Source organism: Nanorana parkeri, unplaced genomic scaffold, assembly GCF_000935625.1.
Source record: "Nanorana parkeri isolate BGI_ZX_2015 unplaced genomic scaffold, ASM93562v1 scaffold1358, whole genome shotgun sequence".
Classification (NCBI taxonomy): Eukaryota; Metazoa; Chordata; class Amphibia; order Anura; family Dicroglossidae; genus Nanorana; species Nanorana parkeri.
In genome coordinates this window covers 102,562-114,101 of record NW_017307626.1, presented here as the reverse complement: position 1 = coordinate 114,101, position 11,540 = coordinate 102,562, and the positions used below count along the sequence as shown (strand labels likewise).

At 44.3% G+C, this 11,540-nt stretch overlaps 1 protein-coding gene across 2 annotated transcripts in view; it reads left to right on the top strand.

Annotated features, from left to right (window-relative positions):
- The window catches only part of LOC108797874 (thyroid hormone receptor alpha), an 82,865-nt gene that overhangs the window by 35,875 nt on the left and 35,450 nt on the right, over positions 1 to 11,540 (top strand). The window lies entirely within an intron of this gene.

Here is an 11,540-nt window from a genome sequence, read left to right as displayed (position 1 = left end):
CCCCCCCCTTCAACAAACGGCAGAATTTGCAACAAATTAATGGAACTTTTTAGTACGGTGTATACACAATTTAATGCAGACAGAATTTTGTCTGTGACACAATTACCTCTTTTTTTCCCTCCACTTTTCTTTGACTGATATGGCGGTATTTCGTAATGAATGTTTCACAGCCATAGCGCCTGAATGTAACAGTGTCACACTTAAGGATCACCTGAATTTGTCACATGCATCAGAGATAGCAAGAATTAGTTGCATAGCTTTCATGAATTTGCCGCGGGGCTTTCTAATATGTCTGTAACTCCAGAAAAGTGTCACATAGCTTTATTGAATCACACCCTGAGTGTTTTTTAAAGTTAGAGAATCTCTATATATAGGATTCATATCTTGGATTTCTAGTTGTATTTAACCTTCATTGGTTGCTATCATATGCAATTCAGAAGCCATCAGTTGAACAATTTTTTTTCTCCAGGACTGGCATATTTTACAAAACTGACAACACCAACCTGCAGTTATTGTTTGAATTATTAAATACAATGACTGTATGCTGTTCTTGTAGAGAGATGCATTAATATAATGAACCTGTCTGCAGTATCAGACATGATGAGTAACGGTTGCTGCATCACGCTGTGGTCCTCTTGCATTGCTAGGCTACTGTTGCCGTCGGTAACAGATGCTGCTTACGACAGCAAGTACCACGTGTGGAGGAGCTTCTGGCTCTGGCAGCGTCACAGGCAGCATTCAGATTTCCAGCAGATGAGAGGTGACATGTCATTGGCATGTGCCCTAGTCACACCTTCTCTGGCACAGACCGGAGCACGTGGTGTGTAGCAGAGGTGCTGGAGATTGCTGGGGCTGGATTGGAGTTAATTCAGCTGTACAGACTGGGAAGGAATGCTGTGTTCTCTGTGGCTGTATTAATCAGAGGTGCTTGTGCTTCCTTTTACTAGTCTGCAGTTGTATAGTGTACCTTTTATCTTGCAGGCTTATCTCTGCCTTCCTGTATGTAAAGTCTCTTTACCTCTCATGCTCTCTTTCTTATCGCTTGTCCTCTCCTATAACAGACATGGGGTTTACAGTGCTCCCTTTCTCGCCCCTTCACGTAGTCACTTTCTCATAAACAGTCATATACTTTACCTCTTTTATGTGACTGGTCTGAGCATTTCCGCGGTGTCACCTAGTGGCGTAGCTGTGAAACGATGTGTGTAGCAATGATACCAAAGGTTTAGTTTGGTAGTATGAGAGGTGGTGACTATCTGAATGTTTGAATTGCCGAAGCCCTCTGAGCTTTCCCCAACTCAGTGTTTGCTCACACCAATCGTTATAGACGTGTTAACATCACGCAGGGCAATGCACTCTTTATATGTGTTGCAGTGTCTTGCCGCTCACTCTTCGTTGCACCCCCTGCACTGTAGCACATCACAACACACAGATGCAAATGCTATTTGTGATCCCCTGCCTATTAAAAAGAATTGAACAGTACCTGTTTCTCCATGTGTTCCGGTGTGTTGAATGAGAATTTAAAGTGAATGGGCTACTGAATGCAAAGTGCCTGTGTTGCAGCGCACCAAGCTGTGGTGTAAGTGTGGCCCCAGCAAGCAGCGAAAAAGTCTTCTTCTCTTCCCTGAAAAAGAGGGAACAGTTGGTGGTCATTTGAAGAGTTTCTTTATCACTATGCTAGAAAATCTTTGTGACCTACATCTGTTTTGACACTTGGAATTGCATGCAGCACATGTTTTTTTAACCATGCAGCTATAATGGCAGTTTAGGAGTAGCTGTACCTGAGATAAAACACCAATCAATGCAATTATAACGTAAATGTATTTTTTAAACGCAGCTAATTTAAGAACCTGAATCTGTGGTGATGCCTCCTGTAACCCCCTGTACAGCAGCACTGGGACTTGGAGGATGAGGAGGGGCAATGCTAGGAGCAAGTGTAAAGTGTTGTCACAGCGCTAAAGGTTTGAGATAAATATGAAAATATGTGAATATATATGGATCAAAATATGAGTGACACCCTGTGTGTAAGTCTTCAAAAAAACCTACCAATAATGAATATAAAGTACCATAAAGGACTGAAAAAGTGCTGATGTGCAAACAATCAAAAAGGAAAGCTACATTCCTCAACAGGATAAGTGAATAAATGTTTTGATCCATATATATTCACATATTTTCATATTTATCTCAAACCTTTAGCGCTGTGACAACACTTTACACTTTCACTTTTACCTCTCATAGCAGCTTTAGGATCATTATTTGACTTTTAGTTTACTTTCCAAAAGCGCAGATTTTTTGTTGCAATCAATGCTAGGAGCAAGCCAGGTGTGGTGCATGGGCTGACAAGCAACATCCTGACAGGAGGAGTACGATTACTTTATCAGTCTGCTGCTGCTCTTTCTCTGTCCAATAACAGGTGACCGGGGAGTGTGTGTCCAGGTTGTATTGCATAAGAGCAGTAGAAAAAAGAACCTAGCAGTGCTCTCTGGCTGGGCCGTGTAAGTCACAGGACTGGATAGGCAGTTTTACAAATAATTTGACAGATTAAACTGCTGCCATTCATTATAACAGTTTGCACCAAGTTCCACTTCAAACCTTCACCTTGATGCAAACTTCTCAACTGACCGAAGAATGAAAATGGCCCTTTCACTGCACATTGTTCTACACAATCAAAATATTTTTTTTTGTCTTGGGGGGAAAACAGCATGTTGGGAAAAAATGTTAGAAGGAAATAATGTCATACACAAGAGGGTGTCCTACAATTCGCTGAACTAATGACTATGGACTCTTCTAGACAAATTGTCTTCCCTCGCACAGCCAGTATTTAAAGGGAACTTGTCTTATATCATAACCCAAAAAGTATTTAATTAATATCTGCCTGTTAGTGGCATGGGAAACCAACCTGTGTGGTCACACTTCCTCCGCTGTACATTAAAGATCTGGACTGGCCTCATTTTTTTTCCAGCTCTGAGGAGACAAAAGAAGCTTCCCCCATTTATCTCTGTGTAAGCAGTCATAAGTCCGTGAAGGGGACAGATAGAAAAAAGTATAAGCATCCGGTACTGGATTGCACACTGTTCTACATTGAAAAGGAAGGTGATCAAAGTGTTTTAAAAGCCAAAAACCCTTTCTTAAAGGAGAACTATTGGGTAAGTGTTTTCCCCATAGTTCTCCTAAGGGTCACAGGAGGACATATGCTAGCGTCCTCCTGTCACTCAAAGCTCAGTATACCGCGGTATACTGAGACCGCTGCAGCCGGGACGGATCCTGACATTACTGTCGAGATCCACCCAGCTGCGTGAGTGACAGCTGCCAGCTGTACCGGCCCCCTCTCCTGTCCGTTCCACCAGTCAGCGCTGGAGGATCGGACGGGGAGGGGTTATCCCTGCAGGGAGCCGTGAGTGACAGTTACGGTTCTCTGCAGGGATAGATCGAGAAGTGAGCGAGCGACGGTATGTGTTCGCTTACTTCCAGATCTATTGAGCCGACATGTGACAGTTTCATTGTCACACGTCGGCTCGAACTATGAGGATGAGTGAAGATCACTTACCTCATAGTTCTCCTTTAATTTGGGATAGAGTGGAGAACTTCCATTCTGGTTTTTTATTGCTGCTTCCCAGTCATGACAGAAAGTGAGTTGACATCTCTTTAAACTGGGGGTTTATCCCATTCAGAGTTTTCCCTTCTCCTTTGTTCCCGGCTGTCAAATTGTATTTATTTGTTTCCCTTCTTTCATGGAGACAAATATGTCTAGGACAGGAAATGAGGGAAGAATCTCCCTAGTAGGGACACGGACAGCAGTAAAAATCTGACAGAGGTTCCAACCCTTCACCACTCTATATTTTTAAAAACAAGGTACTTGATAGAGTTCCATTCTAATTGATTAGCTTATGAAACATCAGCAGATCCTGTTTAAAACAATATCCCATTTGCCTGATCAGCATTCTTCTTTACTACTTGCCATTCGGCCGATTGTTGATAAACAGCTGGACGGCTGCCGCATATAGGTGGGTGGGAGTTTATAAATGTCATTTCCCGCTCCTGCTTGCATGTGAAAAAGTTTGACAAATTAAAGCCTTTGAAATATGCATGGGTTCGGGCAGCTATAGAGCAGCCCGATCGCTTGTAGGGTGCTGGAAGGGTGTGGGAAGTGTGCGCCCCCTTCCTTCCTCCACCGCTGCTATCCTGGGTGCTGTCCTCTGTGTGGGCCCAGGACCAGCACGCCGGGTCTCTGTGGCTGGATCAGACGGGAGATCAGCACATTATACCGGCTCATCTCCCCTCCATCACTTTCGCTTTCAGACTGTCATTTCTCTGGCTGCTGTAGCCAGAGGAAAAGCTAATAAAGCAAATATCTGCTTCATCAGGTACTTTGGGGTCTATAGGTGACATTAGGGGTCTCCAGGTCTCCATAAAGAGGACCTGTCACTGTGTCTGTGTTATCACATATTAGCCCCCCATGTGATAGCAATAAACTAAGTGGGAAAAAAAACTTTAACAGTTAAAGACACAAAAAAAGTGTTTGTTTGTTTTTTTAAATCATTCCCTTGCCCCTATGTACACACATAGTTGCAACTAGCATTTTCAGGAAAGGTCAGGAGCTGCATCCTCCATATTTGCCTTACGACAGGTTCCCTTTTTAGCCACCTCCCTGTGGTATTTCTCGTTGTCCTCCGGCTCTCCTGTTTTTGTTCCTTCTGTGCTCTGCACATCCTTCTGTTTTAGTTTTGGGCAGAGTAGAGAAGAGGGAGGGTGGGCTGCGGACACCCCCTTTCCCCTTCCTCTCATCTGTACAAGTTTATCTCTGGTTTGATTTTCCCCGCATCTGGTGGGAATAAAAGTTGTTTATGGCAAACCTGGCATGGATCCTCAGCAATCAGTACCCCGCGCAGACTTCCAAAAATAACATTCCTGCCTTTGAAAACTGCACAAAGCAGAACCAAACAGACCATAGTTGTTTAACCACTACATAACCCCAATGGAGAGACTGGGCCAGAGATCTGCAGAAATCCAGAGCGCCAGAGCATGTTTTCTGTTATGTGTACACCATTCATGTGTGTTGAGAATAGTTGTCACGGAAGGAAACAAGGTTCTTGGAGAAAGCGTAAATGGCCATAGACAAAGGATGCTGGTCGGATGGTCGGTGCTCTCTACCACCAAAGGATCTTTCTTGAGCTCACACCAGAACACTTTTTTGAAAGACTCCATTTGACCAGAGAGGCAAACACACCCAAAAGGCAGCATTGAGGAATTCTTCCAAGGAACAGAAGATAGCTTTTCTCAGGTCCATACATTTTTACAATGAATAACAACACATCTGGTAAGGGTGAGCCCCGAAGATAAATTGGAAGGATTTCCGGGTTTTTTTTTGTAGATACTATTCATAAAGGTTAATGACTTTGGACCCCGTTCACACTAAGCGGTTTATCGCGCGATTTCCGCTCCAAAATCGCGCATATTTTACGCGCAATGACGCTCAATGTAGCTTGTCCAATGTATTTCAATGGAGCTGTTCACATCTCACAGCTCAATGTTGCTTGTAGCTCGAACATGACCTATTTTTCGGCAGATGTCACGCGATTTGGCCCCAATAGACTCAATGGTGTCGCACATTAGTGGCGATATTGCACTACAGAAGGGTCAGTTTTGCACAGCAATATGGAAGGAAAGAATGATGTCGCATCAAGACTCTTGTTGATTGGTACAGCCCAATGTAGCAGCGACTAAGTCCCTCACAAAAGTCATGCTACGTAGCGCGACAAAATGTGCACTGTCGCTCAATATCGCGCAATGTAGCTCAATGCCGCCCAGCACAGAATCGCATGGAAAAACGCGCGATTCTCCATGTTGCTCAGTGTGAATGGGGTCTTATTAAAATAAACTTGTAAGTATCTGTGGGGGATGAGCTCAGGTTCCGACCGAACCCAAGCTTATTTGAGCTTGGAAGGAAGCTGTCAGTGCCGGCCTCATCAGCTGCAGCCTGGGCATTCCCTGCATAGATACTTACCAGTTTCTTTTCTGTAGATACTGAGATAGAACGTTCCACTGAACTTGCTGGTGTCATTCAAAATGAGTGTTCAGTTGTTTCCTAGGACTTTTTGTTAAAATATTTTTATAGGCATGAGAATATTGTAAGCCCAACCCTTCATCTCCCCCCATAGATCATGTCCCAGCATTCATATCTTATTTTACCTTGCTCTGCAGCAAGAAAATAATTGTATTACTCTGTATGACATTATCACTAGACTTCTAAAATTCTTGTAGGAGCAGCTGCTAGGAGTTCAGTTCTTTTTTCATGGTTTCAGCTTCTCGTGGCGGCACCAATCCAGTATCCGCGTGAGATGGGCCGCCATATGGTATAGGGGAAGATCGGGCAAAGCCAGACCCCCCCAAATGGGAAGGAATGAACGGTGTAGGTAGTGCAAGAAGAAAAACCAAACAAGAAGAACAACCAACAAAAAAAAAAAACGGGGGGAATCACTATCGGGAACCGAAGTTCAGAAGAGAAAACCCCTCCAAGCCGTACCAGACGGATCCTTGGGGGTGAACACTATTTGGGGGAAATATCAAGACAGGCGTCCAGAGACGCACCCGTAGAGGCCGTTAATATATGGTGTTGTTTGCACATTCAGAGAAAAAAAAGAAAAAAAAACCCAAAGAAAAAACCGGATGAGGATCCAATGTCACCCTTCTGCTAAGGCCACCGTAGTGAAAGCAAACAGGTGTAGCAGACGGGTACTCCACGTAAGTGCCCCCATGCGTGGCAAGGGAAAGACATGCGAGTAGACTATATAAGCATTGAGGCACAGGGGAGATGGAGTGGAGCGCGGAACGTCACGGGAGGGCCACCACGCGGCAGAGAGTTCAGCCGTCTGGGTAACAGACCCACCAGGAAGGCCCCGCAGATCCCCCCCCATGACGCCCCGAGCAACGTCAGTGTAAGAACCTGCATGCGACTCCCGCTCGGCTGCTTAATCACAGCACCCAGAGCAAGTCAACATTAGTCAGGCTGCTAATCAACAATAAGCAGTAACATGAACACGTGAAATGTCCGGTAACTAAGGGAAAACTATAATAAACCAGTTAAACGAGGAACAGTTATAACAGGGTCACACATGATACACCTGACATGGCACTCCTTCCGCGGGTACCATCGATACCCCAGGGTGGTCCCCATCCGGAACAGAATAGGAGCGGAATGGTCTAACAATCAGTGTCTGTACAACGACCGATGGGTAAGTTCCCTGGGGGCAGTCCAAGTCCTGATGTCGATTCCGCCTTGCGAAGGTTTCTTGAGTGACCAAACGGCAAATCTTGAGACGGAGGAAGGAGTTGCGAAAGCCCATCAGGTTTCGGCAGAAGAAGGAAGAGCCACATCCCTCCGTGCCCGGACCGGGATGTGTTGCGATGATCGGGATCTGGAGCGCGACGGACGCTGGGGACGAGGTAGAGGCCGGGCTGCATCCGAGAGGTAAGAGAGCCAGTCACCTGGCGGGGATAGCTCCACGTTCAGGAAGTTACTGAGGCCCGGAACATCCGATGGGCATCGAAGTAGGTAGGAGGCCTCCCCCTTGCGGACTATCAGTTGGAATGGGTACCCCCACCGGTATGTGGCTCCTGCCTGTAGGATCTGATCGAGGAGCGGGCGAAGTAGGGCTCTGCGTCTGAGGGTATTGCGGGAGAAGTCCGGGAGTATTTGGATCTGCACCCCGGCGAATTACACTGGTCGTTTCACCCACGCCGCTCATTTTAGACATGCTGATCGTGGGGTTCGTACTGGTTTAAAAGTCTTTGAAATAGTGCAAAACATGAGCGGGTGTCTCGGAGCTCTCTCAGTGTGCTCCTCACGCCGCCATGTCCAGGACACGCCCCCCAGGAGTTCAGTTCTTAACCACACCCCAAGAACTATATCTCCCAAGAGCCCCTTACCTGAACACAGTGTGAAGAAAGTTTATTGGAAGTCAATGCAGTAGGATTGTTTTGCTTGGAAATAAATAATGTAGGCACATAGAGTGGGGAAGTGATAGGCAGAGTTCAGTAGTCCACCAGGCAGGGCTACGCCGTTTGGGTTTTTAGAGCAGCTAAGGTACTGGAAGTTAGGAAAAAACTGGATCACAGGCAGATCAACATCTATTTTTCTGCTCTTGCAGTGTTTAGAAAGAGATAAAACATGGAGAAATGTGTATTTATTGCAGAGATTTACAAAATATGTTTTTCTTTGATTTGTGCCCTGACATACACTTTTAATATCTTTGGTTTCACCAGACTAATTCCAGAACAAAAGGACATCAACCATTCTGTTTCCGAACCAAGTAGTCTGCTCACTGCTGCTCTAAACCGTAGCTGTTCAGCAATGCATATTTCACATATAGCTTTTCCAGGCCTGAGCTAAATATACCTAGGAATACATTGGTAAAATATTCAGTCCCTCCCACTCACTAGGCGTCCTAGACAGGGAAGGAGAGTGTTTGTACCTGGCACAGAAAATAGGTATCAAAATAAATCATTTTTTGTGCTGTTCCTTTTAACTGGAATACTTTATAAATATGTACTTTTTTTCTTTTTTCTCCTGGAAGAAAAGGAAGTCCAGCGAGATAATTGTATAGAAAAGAAACCCCCCCTCCCAGATCCCAGACAGTTAAAAAGGATCTAGAGAATGTGTAACCTGTAACTCCTACTGTGGGATGAAACAGGAGGAATGTATGGTGCATCTTATCTGTCCCCTTCATATTACATAATCCAGGGGAGTGTGCAGAACCTGCATCACTGGACAAACACAATGAGACAACATCACTCAGAAAATATATAAATGGTACCAAGAAACCTGCAATGTGCCAGATACTTGTACCCGCAAAATCTGTCTGTTCATGCCGATCTCGGTTGCTCCCATAAATGCAGGTTAGTTAAGTGTTACAGGCCGCGTACATATTGGTGCCACAATAGCACAGGTTATGTGGGAAGATAATAAGTAGCAAGCTTTCCAGCGACCGGACTTTCTTTTAATTGTAAGGGCCCACGCACGCCACAGGGTTGTGCTAAATGCACAGTATCGCACAGCACACTGCACTCTAGGTGAGCTGATGCGTTGCATTGTCATTTATTCTGAATGGCACCCCAACTACAACATGCAACAGTGCAATATCAATCACTGCAACTCGCTATATTTTGTTGCAGCAAGCACAATGCGTGCCCGCCGGGAGGTGCGTTGGCGTGCCATTCTTATATGTGCAAATCTCATATAAGTTTTGTTAATGTAATTTTAAGAGTCACGTTTTCCTTTTGGGAATCCAGCAGTAAAGGTTCAGGTACTTCCTGTTATAGGGTGACAATGTCTTTCGCCGTCTCACATTTTCTTTTTTGTCACTCTGCCACATGTGCTTCCCGGTGGAGACTATACGCAGCCCTGTCAATGTTGGCATTTTGAATGGGATCTCTTTTGCAGGCTACCACTATTTTAATTGTGGCTGTGTGACAAAGAAAAAAAAAAAGGTTAGCACCATGTGAGCCATAATCTTGGGGTCATTTATTTTAGTTTTGACTAAGGAATGCAAACAGATGAAAATTGAAATGAGAAACATTGAGACTCTGCAAACACACGAGATTACGATGGGTGATATTTAGCTACACACAATAGATGAAATGACCGGCATATTGGAAGTGATCGTTATGGCTGTGGCTAGCAGTGAACACCTCTGATGATTATTTTCAGGTTTGATTTTTGTTTTTTTGGCCTGTTTATATTTTTTACCCTAGATAGGGTCTGATATGAATGGCTCAAATTACTCTATAATACAGCACATAATATGCTGTTGCTAAATACAGGAAATAAATAACAACATAATATACCTCTGAGGGATTCCATTGGTGAGTTCCTGGGTCTGTACACCTGCTTTGGGGACATAACAAGGTGTCCCTGATCTCAATGTTGGATAGTTATTTATGAGATATTATGAAGATGCAACAGAAGGAGCTGGAACACAAGGTGGGGGAGGAACACCGTAAGCTCCCCAGTGAACAAAGGAGTATCCCAAGCCCCACTGCAAAAGGTTGGTAAATAAAAATAAAATTCCTGGAAGTCATCTTTACGTTATACCTGAGATAGCCCGATAGATGCTGGTTTCTTTAAACCTTGGGATACTCCTCTGTCCATATTCATCAAGCTTTAGGATAATTTTCTGTAAGAGGGAGAAAAAAAAATCCCTCTTGACCCCATACTGGCGATCAGAACATGCTCCTATGGAATTTAAGAATCTGAGGAAGATACCTAAACGTTTTCTGAATGTATTAGCACTTCCCGGGGAGGATCATTCCACATTTTCACATTTTCAAAAAAAAACACCCTTTCTCCGTTTTGAATTAAAACGATTTTCGTTTAATCTTAAATCGTGGCCACATGTCTTCTTCAGGTCCTTAGAATAAAAAGGTTATTAAAGTTTCTTGCTAGTTACTGCTAAACTACCTATCAGTAATGTAGCAGTAAAAAGAAATAAGAAAAAGATAAGTGCACCTTTTATACACAGAGAAAGCTTAAATGATAAGCACACTTTAAAGTGCAGTTATCGCTTCGGTCCCTTTAAGCTACTCCCTCCCTCCCCGTACAGAGATGAATATTTCCTGAGTTTCTAAGGGCCCGGCCTGCAGCAGACATCTCCTTCTCCTAGCCGACTTCTATGGGGCCTTAGAACAGAGAACAATAATTTTTCCTTCAGCAAAAGGCAAGAAACACTTGTAATCCTTAGCATTTAGAACTGCCACTTTCAGCCCACTCTGCGCTGCTTCTCCAAACTTCCCGGGTCACAACATCCTACCCAGTCACCATGTCACTGCATAACCCACATTTCTTAGTCAGACGTGAGGATGCTATCATTGCACAGCGACCCAGGAAGATGCCACAAAGAGTGCACACATTTGCTCTTCCTCCAAAAGAAGTGAATGACAACGGACTTCACTTGGAGGAGAGGTTCTGTTCTCGCGGGCCTCCTCTGCATGTCACTGCAGGCAGAGTTTTTAAGTCATCGTGTAGCCCTGTCACTGGCACAAAAGTGTGGCTCCATAGGATCCTGCCAACTAAGGAACCAACATTACACCAGAAAAAGGTGCCCACTGTAAGGGTTCTGTGTAAAACTGAACGGAAAGGTAACATTTCATACATGAAGGAGTAGACTGCAATGAGACACTTTAAGAAAATGTTCATGATTTTCTTTTGTTCACTAGGTATGACTGGAATAATGGCGACATTGTCGCACTGATTCATCCTTCTCTTGCTGACACATGTCATACATTGCCCCCTTTCCTTTTACTGCTATACAGAATACATGAAAAGTGTAGGAGGGTCACCATTATGTAATAAGGATTCTGTAGAACAGAAGGAAGGCCATTTATTAAGATGAGGAGCGGGAGTGCAGTAACCATAGCAACCAATTCCTCATTGTTTTGGCTACTGAATGCTAAACTTTGCACATTGTCATAGGACATTGCATGTATAGAGCATACAACAGGGTCAGATGCTGCCAGCTACCATAAAGGGTAGTGGTACCGCGGCTCAC